Source organism: Colias philodice, chromosome 11, assembly GCF_061535455.1.
Source record: "Colias philodice isolate Cphi_HAF_F1 chromosome 11, ilColPhil1 Martin Lab GWU primary, whole genome shotgun sequence".
Taxonomy (NCBI): Eukaryota; Metazoa; Arthropoda; class Insecta; order Lepidoptera; family Pieridae; genus Colias; species Colias philodice.
This window is the reverse complement of record NC_143096.1, coordinates 10261366-10273702: the sequence shown is the minus strand read 5'-3', so window position 1 is coordinate 10273702 and position 12337 is coordinate 10261366.

Genomic DNA, 12337 nt, shown 5'->3' with positions numbered 1-12337 from the left:
TGGTAATTATCATGAACGATGAGTAGTAAACAGTAAACTATTTGAAATGTATCTTGTACGAATGTTAAACAACTCTCTGAAATGTTTTTTTGCGAGAAACACGATGTATATTTTGTATAAGGCATACAAATATTTATCAAATAGCGTGAAGTGTAAACCTCATGGTAAGGGAAATCCGGATAAATGCAATAAACACTTGGATTATTTGGAAGATACCCAATAGTCTTACTAAATATATTTTTCTTCTTCGAATCCGTGGGTTTTCATAACAAAGTGAACTGTTTGTATTTGCAACAGACACTCGATAGATTGGTATTGAACCAATATCAATATTAATGCACTGCATACAATTTTTTAACGTACCATACCTACAAGACATGCTATGTGCCAAGTGCAAAAATAAATATTACAGTTTGCAATTATTTGACTCCCAATTCAAAATAACTAATTATAATTCATTGGTCTGATGAGTATTTTTTTTGCATTAAAGCATTATTCAGTCTACTATTTTAGACTTCGTGCCTTCAGACCATGTCTTCGTATTAAGGCAGACCAAATTCTGATGTTTACCACGAGAATATTGGATGGATTCCACGAGAGTCTACAGACAAACGGTCTGCAAGTATTCAGTAGGATATTGACACTTACAATGTAGGAAGATTTTCAAACCATTTATTATTAATTATTATATATTGGTGTAGCATCATCATACATATACCACGATGGATGGCAGATAGCAGATTACAGATGGAGAGGCGGTAGTAACAAATAAGAACAACAAATAACAAATTCTTATTGTATATTAGAATAGGTTGTAATATGTTTAAATGTAAAAGTATCTATAGGTACGTACTTACTATCTAACCGTATCATCATCATCATCATCATCAGCCCATACATGTTCCCACTGCTGGGACACGGGCCTCCTATGAGGGTATCTAACCGTATACAGAGTAAGTTAATAAAACTTTTTGGTTTTAGTTTTTAGCATCTTTTATAATGTAATGAAAATATACTTTACAGAGTAAATACACCACATGTAACTTAAACATTGAACAGGAAAAAAATTGAAAAATTATAATGTTCAGAGTATAAAAATCGGATTCATTTTAACATTGAAATGCGGATGGTGAAAGGGGGTGGAAATTTACGGGAAACGGCGTACGATAATATGAAAACAATCTAATTCCCTGGAGGAAAGTTTCTCAAACAATATTTTTATGATACCACGAGAGGCTCAAGCTCAATACATCCGTACACAAATGGATTTGACGCAAAATTGAAATTGGCTGGGCAAAGATCCAAGCTCATCACTCAAACGAACATTAGAGAGAACGATGTGTATACGGAGACTAAATTACCATTTATTTATTAAACAAAAAGATTTTCCTAAACAGATCACGTCTTCGAATTCTAGAACACTACCACTGAGTCTCAAACATTACCTATTGTCAATCACTTTTTTAATAACACATTACATTGTACAAGCACACTAATATAAATAGTTACAATGCAAGTCAAAAAAGTGACAGTTCAGACAGTCTACATAATTCATTCTACTATTCATGTGGTAATGTATGTAATGTATAACGCGGACTGTGGATCTCAGGGTCTGTTATGGAATAGGGATGCTCCTCTTGTAAAGTCTTGGGGCTTGTGAGTGATAGATATCTTATGTTTAAAATGTAGCAGTAAACATCGGATAAGTTTATGTACTTGGACCTGGGTAACTAGGTACATAATCATAATCAGGTCAAGTAAATTCCCTCAGTCATATAGGCATATGATGATATGATATAATCAGGCGATCGTTTTCTCATAGGGGAGGATTTTCTTTATTTTTGAAGTGAAACTTCTTTATCGGGGTTGGAAAAAAATTTAGTGTAACATTTTTTCGTTACGCGTGACATTTTTCCGTTACGCGCCATTTTTTTCTTATCCCTACCACGCGTGATTCGACATATTTCTATAAAGTTGCATATATTAAAAATAAGGTCATAAAGAAGTTTCACTTCTTACGTGTGTACACAATAACACTAGTACACGCGCAAATTTTTTTTTTATTTCTCATTTTCTCACCAATCTTTATAAATTAAAATATTATGGAAATTTGTTCTGTCCTGGATTGATACGAAATTCCTAACATTTTAATAACAAATCGTAAATAATAAACCAAAACATGCAATTCTTCTTTACATTTTATTTTTCTTCAAAAAAAAGAAATGTTTTTGCTATCTCTTCATGCAATATATCTTTGAGGCCTGGCTATATCGAATAAATCAGATAGGTTTTGGCAAGAACACGGTCGTTATTTACAAGATACCGTAAAACAAGCGTGTTTAACCTGAATTTCTGGTCCTTGTGACGTTCAATCTAAAATAGTATTCTGTAAACGCCCAGTTAATTTTTACAGATAGGTATAATATTTCCCTTACTTCGTTAGCATTCCGGTTTATTAATATGTTCACACGTATTTCACACGTGAAATAATTCATATTCACCCAGAAATCACATCAAAGTTAAAGAGGTGGTAGCACGCACTATAGTCATCAAGTTTGTACAATGTACATATTATCGATCTTACGATCTATGTTTCTTGTCCTACTAATCCTACTCCTTAATATTATTACAATTGGTTGCTCTTTCAGGCAGAGTCTACAATGTGTATTTGGCTGAGAATTGGTAAACAGATAAATAATACAATATCTCTTATTATATTTTCGAATAATACTAGGCCACGAATTACCATTGTAAAGAAACTCGGCTACAAAGGCTCTAGACTAATTTCTTTATGAAATTATCTGCGAGAGTTTTACATTGTAAGCATTTATAATTTATTATATTTATTGACTCATGCTAGTCGAGTGATATCCAACAATTATGTGATTATGTGATGTGTATTTACTCTGGCTTTCTCTATACTATATTTTCCGAGTACCGAATCAAATAAAGAGCTCATTATTATAACCGAAATTATTACTTGGTATTTACCACCCAAACCCTATTTTGCTTTACAAAACGTTTATAATCAAATACAATTTACAATCAAAACAAATAACTTTACCAAGTAGATTAGAGCTGGTTATTTCGTTCATTTGCAAATTATTTTTACTTTATAATATTCATTATTCCGTATTATAAATTATAATAAGAGCAATTATTCTGGGACAATGCCAAGCGCACCTCTGGTTTATGAATAACAAGATTCCGTTAATATTAGTTTTGTTTTAAATTAACATCTAAATGGAGTAATGTCGCAAAGCAAGTAAACATTTTTCAAATTTATTTCAATTTAACTCTTAATTTATGTTTCAAAAAAACGGATATTGCAGGGACTAGGGGATAGGGACTTTATATACGTATAACGTAGTTATTAACTACATAGGTAGATACGGCAAAATCTACATTTAAAACTTTGTCGTCTACTCTTAAAACTTCATGGTCTCAAGAAAGCTCCGCGGCTTATAAATATTAAGAAGTTTCTTCAATGAACGCACCTGTTGAATCATTCAAATTCAAAGTAATTTAACTCGTTTTATTTTAGTGTCAACCGAAAGAAAAAGACATATTTGATTTACTCATAGGAAATTTTAGACTGTAATCCACCGTGCTGTGCAAGTCTGAGTCTGAATCAATTTGATGTTTCTCTTTCTAGAGCTTATCATCTATATTGCATAGAATAACAGGATTGTTGAGGTTCGTTCTGTTGCAAGTGCACACTTATTCCATAGTCAACCTTCATTGCCACCTACAGTCCTCCTACATTGCACCAATTTTAGACAATGTTATGAATAGTTTCTTCATTATTACTTGACAGTATTTACACAGTGATTATTATGCACTACGAAGTACGAACTTGTGTAAACAGCTCGTTTATTATCATGACAAAAAATGACTTGCACGTTCCACGAAATATTGGCTTACTATACGGGAAAATAAACATTGCAAAAAATACTTATGGATCGATCTGCGCGAGCGCTAACACGTAGATAAAAATCAAAATAGACTTGGCTAGGCGCCGCGCCGCGTACACATTTTAAACAATGTTAGAAATTGGGTCGACCATGTGTTACTGTGTCAAAAATGCGAACAAACCACTGTGAAGCGTTCATTGTTTAGAATCACGCAATGAAATCTGAGTCGCGGTACTGCAGTAAGTATACAAAGGCTATCTCGCCCAATTTATTTTAGAATCCCTCTGAAAGCAATTGTTTCAAACAATAGGTTCAGGCTACAGACCGTCAGACTATCTAAATCAAACCCTCTTTTATTACCAACTGTACATACAGACAGATAAATTTGAAATAATAAACCGTGCCAAGTTTTGGTTTTTTAAAGTGAAAAACCTTACATGACCTCTTGTCCTTTGGCATAAATCTTATTATGCGTTCCTTGCACATGTATTACCAGTATGCCTAAGTTATACATTTTAAAATAAAGCCCATCAAAATAAATCTTTCTGTAGAGTCTGGGAATATGGATGTGCATGCCTCTGAAAATATGACAGCTACGTTTACAATGATGTAACATCGTACCCAAATAGCTAAGAACCCTTTTCAATTAAATGAATATATGCGCAAGTATATGATATAAAGACTATATCCATGAAAATCGTAACAATTATTCATTTATAGCGCAGCATTTAACATTCAATTAACTCCAATCGACACTAAACGTAAACACATCCTACACTGCACAATTATCTACGAACAATGGAATCATTCATCTCTTAACTACACTACACTCTTTAAACAGTAATAAATTCCCTTATTTATTGGTAATGTCGATTTTACACTTCATTATCACTATTCATATCCGTTTAAGGAACCACATTTTTACATATGTACAAGCAATTAAAATAACGAAATTAAGCGTCCTCACAGCCGGCAGTCGATAAATATATGTACAACACATTGCTTTTTGTCAATTCGCGTATCCTTCGTGTACTTCCTACAAGGAATCGGCGATAAAATAAACGACCACAGAGGGAGAAGTGACAATTATAGTAGACATAAATAATTTGGAAAATCCAAAAGTGCACGCCTCATAATTTTTTTTTAATAAATATTTATTAATTATTATTTTTGTTTATTTAATAACAATTAAACCACATCGAATCAGACCCTGAAAAATGAAAGGGTTCTATTCCTGAGCATACTCAAGCGTAAGAGAAAAAAAAAGACTCGATTAGTAAAGTATTTCGGTCGCTATCGTGTTAACAAGAAAAAGGATCCGCACATACAGACACACGGACGTCCAAGACAGAACTTTTTTAAACTGTTTTTTAACTAGTTTAAATAACAAAAATGACATCAAAAATATCATGAACGTTAAAAATAGTGTTTTTTCTTAATATGTGTGTGTATGTATTATCTTACAAGTGCAATGTATGATACATAAAGACATTTTAAGTTTGAAAAATCAGATGTTTTGCGCGAAGTGACAGTAGTACCATAGACTATAGTCCTTTCCACCTAAGATGATTCCTGTGACACATCGATTTTTGACACGTGTAGAGATGTCTATACTGAAATCATATCAATTATTTCCGATAATCGATAATATTTTATATGGAAATGAAATCGATTTGAATAAAGTACCAAAATTAGTTTTTTCGGCATTTCGCCAACAATTAACTAAGGAAACTTAGCAAACAACAGCAACAAAAAGTCAACAATAACAATTAGTAACAATAACAGAATACCACGTAAAGTAGAAATATAAAAATGCAACTTGTATACAAGGCTGACGTACTCGTACAGACGATTGACTCGATTGACAAACGATCACAAGATGGGCGCCGATTATATGATTTTCCAACTCTATGATTTTTCAACGATCCATTTCATGTACATGAATTGCGTAGGTATTATATTTTTGTGTCATTTTATTTTATTTTTCATTATATTAAACTTAACAATACTGTTTTTGATTTATAAGCTTAAGATGTTTCATTTTTATATTTTTGGTAATAATGCCGCCATAAAATAAAAATATTATGCAGTAAAATTATTTTGGCGTTTTAAACATAAAATACGTAATTCGGAACACGATGAAGTGTCACAGGAATCATCATAGGTGAAAAGGACTATAATTACTCAAGAAGACTTACAATCGCCATAGTAAAAAACGTAACTCGTTTCTCAGTTCCCAATTTTGTCGATAGATGTCACTCACAGTAGCATTTGGCATTTTTATAAGCTTTTTTATACGTTTAAGAACTAGATGTCGCCTTAGAGCATTAAGTCGGTTTAATGAAGCTAAGAGATGTCGCTACAAAAAAAATCAATGTGCCAAATAGTATCTTGACGTAAAATATAATACGCAAAAAACGTAAACTATAACGTAAAATATAATACGTAAAATATAATACGCAAAAAAATATTTTTATTTAAATGTTATTTTTTGCTCTGAATCGCGCAAGCGAAATGTTTTCGCTACAGAGCATATATACAACTTTCCGCCATCAATAATCGGGGCCTTTACGGCCGGCCGGTCGAGTAGACTCTCTCCCTTTTTCGATTGAGGAAATCCACCTCCCTACCTCCACATCATTTTGTTTTAGTTTTAAAGATTTAATAAGCGTAAAATAATACTTTCTTCATTTTTGTGTTTTGAGTAAACGTAACACTAATAACGGTTAGTTTGACCAGAGGCGACTCGTGACAAAATTGTATGGGTGTTTAATTAAGTATTGAACTAAAGTCTAAAACAAAGAAAATACAGTAGCGTAGTAAATTCATTACAAAAAAAAAGCACCACAATAAGGGTGCTATTACAGATTTTTAACAAAAAACGCTATTTTACGGTACAATTTTAACTCAAAGCATGAGAACAAAGTAATATCTTAAATTTTCTTCTTATATATAAAAATGAATCGCAAAATGTGTTGGTAAGCGCATAACTCGAGAACGGCTGAACCGATTTCGATAATTCTTTTTTTATTATATTCCTGGAAGTACGAGGATGGTTCTTATGTAGAGAAAACGTAAACATGTACCACGGGCGAAGCCGGGGCGGACCGCTAGTTATATATAAAAATGAATCGCAAAATGTGTTGGTAAGCGCATAACTCGAGAACGGCTGAACCGATTTCGATAATTCTTTTTTTATTATATTCCTTGAAGTACGAGGATGGTTTTTATGTAGAGAAAACGTAAATATGTACCACGGGCGAAGCCGGGGCGGTATCATAATATTATGTATGATAATAATTCTTAAAAAAGTATTTTATACATTTCTTAAAAAGCTTCGATATTGTATACAATTCATATTCAAATTGTTGTAAAATAGTCACACTTTTTTAAGTTGGTTGAATACACTAAAATACTTATAAGGATCGTACCTACTAATAAAAGTAACAAAATGAATTTTTAAAGTTATCTTCTGGAATCAATTTCAATAAAAATGTAAAAAAATAATACTATCAAGTATGAAGATGATCTATAAAATGGATTGCGCTATGTTTACGTGATCTTTTGTTTCGCGAAGGACTGAAAATTTCTCTTAACCTCTTATTGGATTCCGTATTTAGGCATTTGATATTCGTATTGGAGTTTAGGTATACGATAAATTTAATTTAAAATTATAGATATATTAATTGTTAAATGAATGAGCACAACTTTATTATAATTATTTAACTCAAACTCAAACTCAAACTCAAACTCATTTATTTGGCACCACATTATACAGAAATAAGGTAATTATATAAAAACAAACAAAAAGAAGAAATACAAAATAAAATTAAAATTAAAAAAAAGATAAAATTAGTGTGATGCCAAAACGGTCCCCACGTCAGCAAAAGTTACAGAGTGTTTCTGTAACACTGGTTTTCAGTGAGTACCGGTGATAAGGATAACTTGCGGCTCAAATAACAGAGCACGACTGCCAGTCAATATAACCTTAACGAATATAGTATTTATATAATATATTGTACAACAAATAATCGCTTATAAGTACATAATACATATACACATACACATATAATATACATACATACAAACATATATAATTATATATACAACTAGCACCATTCACTACTATCAACTACACAAGAAACAAATAAATACGCCGACAACATGCAGACACTGATGAAGCAAGCAGGTACAGCAGTTATGTAATATTATACGCCGTGTAAGTGGGAAGAACGCGTGAGCCAGGAGGAAACTGATTTTGGTGATGATTTAATTTAATTTTTAAGTGTTTTTTAAATGGATAGACAGATCCTAAATTACGAATGGGAGGTGGAATGTTATTCCAACACTTACACGAAACGTATCTAAAACTACCACGAAAAGCCGCCGTGCTATACCGCTGTAAACGCAGTGCCGGGTTGCTTACCAGACGAGTGTTAACAATACCGCTGCACCATTCCAGTTTTTCGTAGAGGTAAGTTGGTTTTTTACTGGTCACAATACCGAAGAGCAAAGTGGCAATGTGGAGTTCCCTTCTGAGAGACATCTTTAAAATGTTTCTCTCGTTGAGGTAAGGTGTCACGTGAGTGCGAGGAGGTATGTCGAAACAGTATCTTGCACAAGCATTTTGCACTCGCTGCACTATTCGCTCTGTTCTTGCAAGAAGTCGAGGCCCGTATACACAGTCGGCATAGTTAAATTTAGAAAGAACAAGAGCCTCGCATAACCTAGTTCGAATATCAGTGCTGAGAAAATTACGAATTTGATATAAAATTTTTAAACGATAAAAACAGTTCCTGACTAAATTTTGTATGTAGGTTTCGAATCGAAGCTCATGATCAAAAATAAGTCCTAGATTACGAACCTCTAAAACTCTTTCCACTGGAACACCTTGTACCTTTATGTCCAAATTATTACTGACGATATCTTTTATTTGTTTTTTAGATCCCAATACCATGAACTTTGTTTTACTAGGATTTAACGCTAAAGATACCGAATCTGCCCAGGCTGCTATCCTATCCAGGTCTTCATTAATTTTTACCACGGCACTGGATGTATCATTAGGATTAAAGGACAAATATATTTGAATATCGTCTGCATAGAGATGATACTGACAATATTGAATTTCATTTATTACCTCTGCTGTATAAAGAATAAAAAGCAAAGGGCCTAAAATAGAGCCTTGCGGCACTCCTCTAATAAGCGGCTGTAGGTCTGATTTAACGGCCATTCCATCGCTTCCACGAACTTCCACAGCTTGGGTTCGACCGCACAGGTAGCTCCTAAACCACTCAATAGTCCCAGGTTCGAATCCATAAAAATGCAATTTAGCAAGCAGCAGATTAATATTTATTGTATCAAACGCACGCGAAAAATCTAATAGTACTAAGATGGACCCTTCCCCGCGATCTTGAGCAGTCAGCAAACTATCAGTAACATCTAAGAGTGCAGTGGCTGTACCATGACGCTTTCTAAAGCCTGACTGACGTGACGGTAAAATATTATTTTCTTCCAAATATGAGATCGTCTGCATGTACACTAAACGTTCCAAAACCTTAGATAAACATGGCAAAATGCTGATTGGTCTTAGATCTTTCACATTCACCGGTTCATTGTTTTTAGGCAATGGTTTTACTATAGCCCTTTTCCATAATTCTGGAAAGGTGTGTGATTCAATTGATTTATTTATTATAGAAGTTATAGTACAGAGGCTATTAGGCATAGTTAGAGCTACCATATGCAAGTTAATACCATCAATACCTGTCGCATTTGAATGTAAAGAATCAATAACCTTTTTTACTTCATTTTGGGAAACTGTGTGGATGTCAAATTTAGAGTCTCCATATCTACAATTACTGAACTTCTGAATAATGTCAATGCCAATAACATTATTGCCGGGAGCATTAAGGGCTTGGTCTAGTAGTGCAAACAAATGCATCCTGTCATCCTATATGTAAATAATACAAATGTACTAAGGGAAAGTTGCTCCACTTAATTTTTAAAAATTAAATCATTCGTATGCATAATTTAATATTCGTAATAAGTAGCAAAAATGACAATTTGAAACAATTTTCGTGAAAATTACACCGGGTGATTTTTTTTTATCAGTACACAAAATTTGCGAATACTTTCTATTGATATCTTCAACTTCATGTTTATATAACTGATCAACTTTTACAAAGAAATTTGGACGAAATATAAAAAAAATAAGCTTTCCATACAAAATGCATAACTCTATACATTTTTTTCGACCTAAGTTTCTTAGTGAAAGTTGTTCAGTTTAACTAATAAAACGGATAAACAAATTTTGTATATATTATGTATAATTAAAAAAATGAATGTTTGTGTTAAAAAATTATAAAATAGAAAAATACGCAAATGAAAACAAAAGATATTTATTTCTGACTAGCTTCCGCCCGCGACTCCGTCCGCGCGGATGTCGGTCTTCGCGTCTTCTACAGATTTATTATATTATGTATAATATATAGATTTATATTGATAAACCTAATAAATCTTTTGCTAGCATTCTGATGCTTTATCGGTTGCACTGGATTTATCTCTTTTTTTTTCAATCGCTTGAATGATATAGGATGGGTCCTTGATGGGCATCGAATGCTGAAGTCTCGAATCAATCAATTCTGACAGTAGGCAATTTATGTAAAATCTTGATAATGGTCCATCATTTTATTTTGCCTAAACGTTACATAATTTTTTATATATTCTATTTTTAACGAATGATTCACTCCAGTCCAAACAGCAAATAAGCAGACTTCTGCTTCTGCAACGTTTAGTTGCAGAAGCAGAAGTCTGTTTATTTGTATTTCAAAAGTGTTATTTTTGCATTGTATTTCAAATATTATTTTTTTTATTTTTAACCGCATCTTCCGCATTCATGTCTTTTGCCGGAATTAGACATTTAACTTCTACTAGTCCCATTTTCCCTTTTTGATATGGGAGTGTATAAAGTAAATTTTTTAGATATTTCTCGTTATACTTTTAAAAAGTTATTATTGTCATTTTGCTCATTAGGTAAAGTAATTTCGATATCAGTTTTAAGTTTTTTGATACCTGCAATAATAACGTCATAATCGCCTGCACATACTTAACGATTACACCCTGTATACAATCCACCATCCACATTCATAATGTTTTCCTGTCCTCCTCTCCTTTACGCTGTTCACCGATACATTTTAAATGAGTAAATCTGCTACCACTGAAGGATGTTTCATTGTGATCAGCAAATTTTCACCACTGTTGTCGATTATTTGTTTTTCATTTTTAATCAGCAATTGGGAATCATCAGTTTTGTTTTTTGCAGATTGGTGATGTACCCTAACAATACGTCGAAAAGGGAAAGCATCAACGAATTATCGTTTTCGTCCTCTTTTTTTATTCTTCGCGTCTCTGTTACTTGTGTTTGTTTAGTTCTCAACACCCACTGAATTTTCTATGTTATTGTGATCTTCCATTACATCTGAGTTTTGATGATGTGATGATAATCCATTCGTTTTAATATTGGTACTTAGAGTTGGTGGACTAAACTAGAAATGGCGGACTAAATTTGTCAGCGCGTCTGTAAGATCAGAATATAAAACCAACATCCTGTATTTAAGTTACAAAATTAATAATCAAACAACATGCCGCTACGTTGAAAATGACTAGAAGAAATAATTAAAACACCTCGGCATATAATTTTGGAGTAAACAAATCATTTTCCCCTTATGGGGATTTCCCCGGATGAACTTGGGAAGTTCAAGTTCTCAATACAAGTTTATATTATATTTCGTATTTCTCAAACGAAAAATAAACATTTTTGGAACTTCAAAAAAAAATATATTATAAGAAAATTTATGAGCTTACTTTAGTTTTAAAGAAATATACATTATTTAATAAAATATTTACTGACACCCCGTAAAATAAAGAAATTGTTGCCAATCACCTTTGCAATCTATTTGGTTTCATTATCTTTATGTTCGAAGATAATTTTTTTTCTAGTAGTTACACGCGTATTTTTTTCGTTTATTTTCCATATCGAAATCAAATGTTTAAAAATACGAATATTTGCACAAAACTAAGATAAAAATAATCAATTAACAAAAATATTAAATTTAATGAAGTAGAGCAACTTTCACTTCGGTATGAAGGAAAATCGAGCGTAGAGCACACGTCAGAACGCTCCGGCCCAAGGAGCGCGACTAAAGAAATTCGCTAGGATTTTTCCTAATTATTTTAAATATTTTTTTAATATTTAAAGAATTATCAAAATTCAAAAAAAAATTTTTTTAAAGGATTAATACTCATTGGTCTTCAACCAACTCGAATAAATTAATGGAAAAAATAACTTTTAGCAGTATTTATCAATAGATTTTGTAAGGGAAAAAATGGGAAATTTAATGAATTTATAACGTTCTAATTAGGAAAAT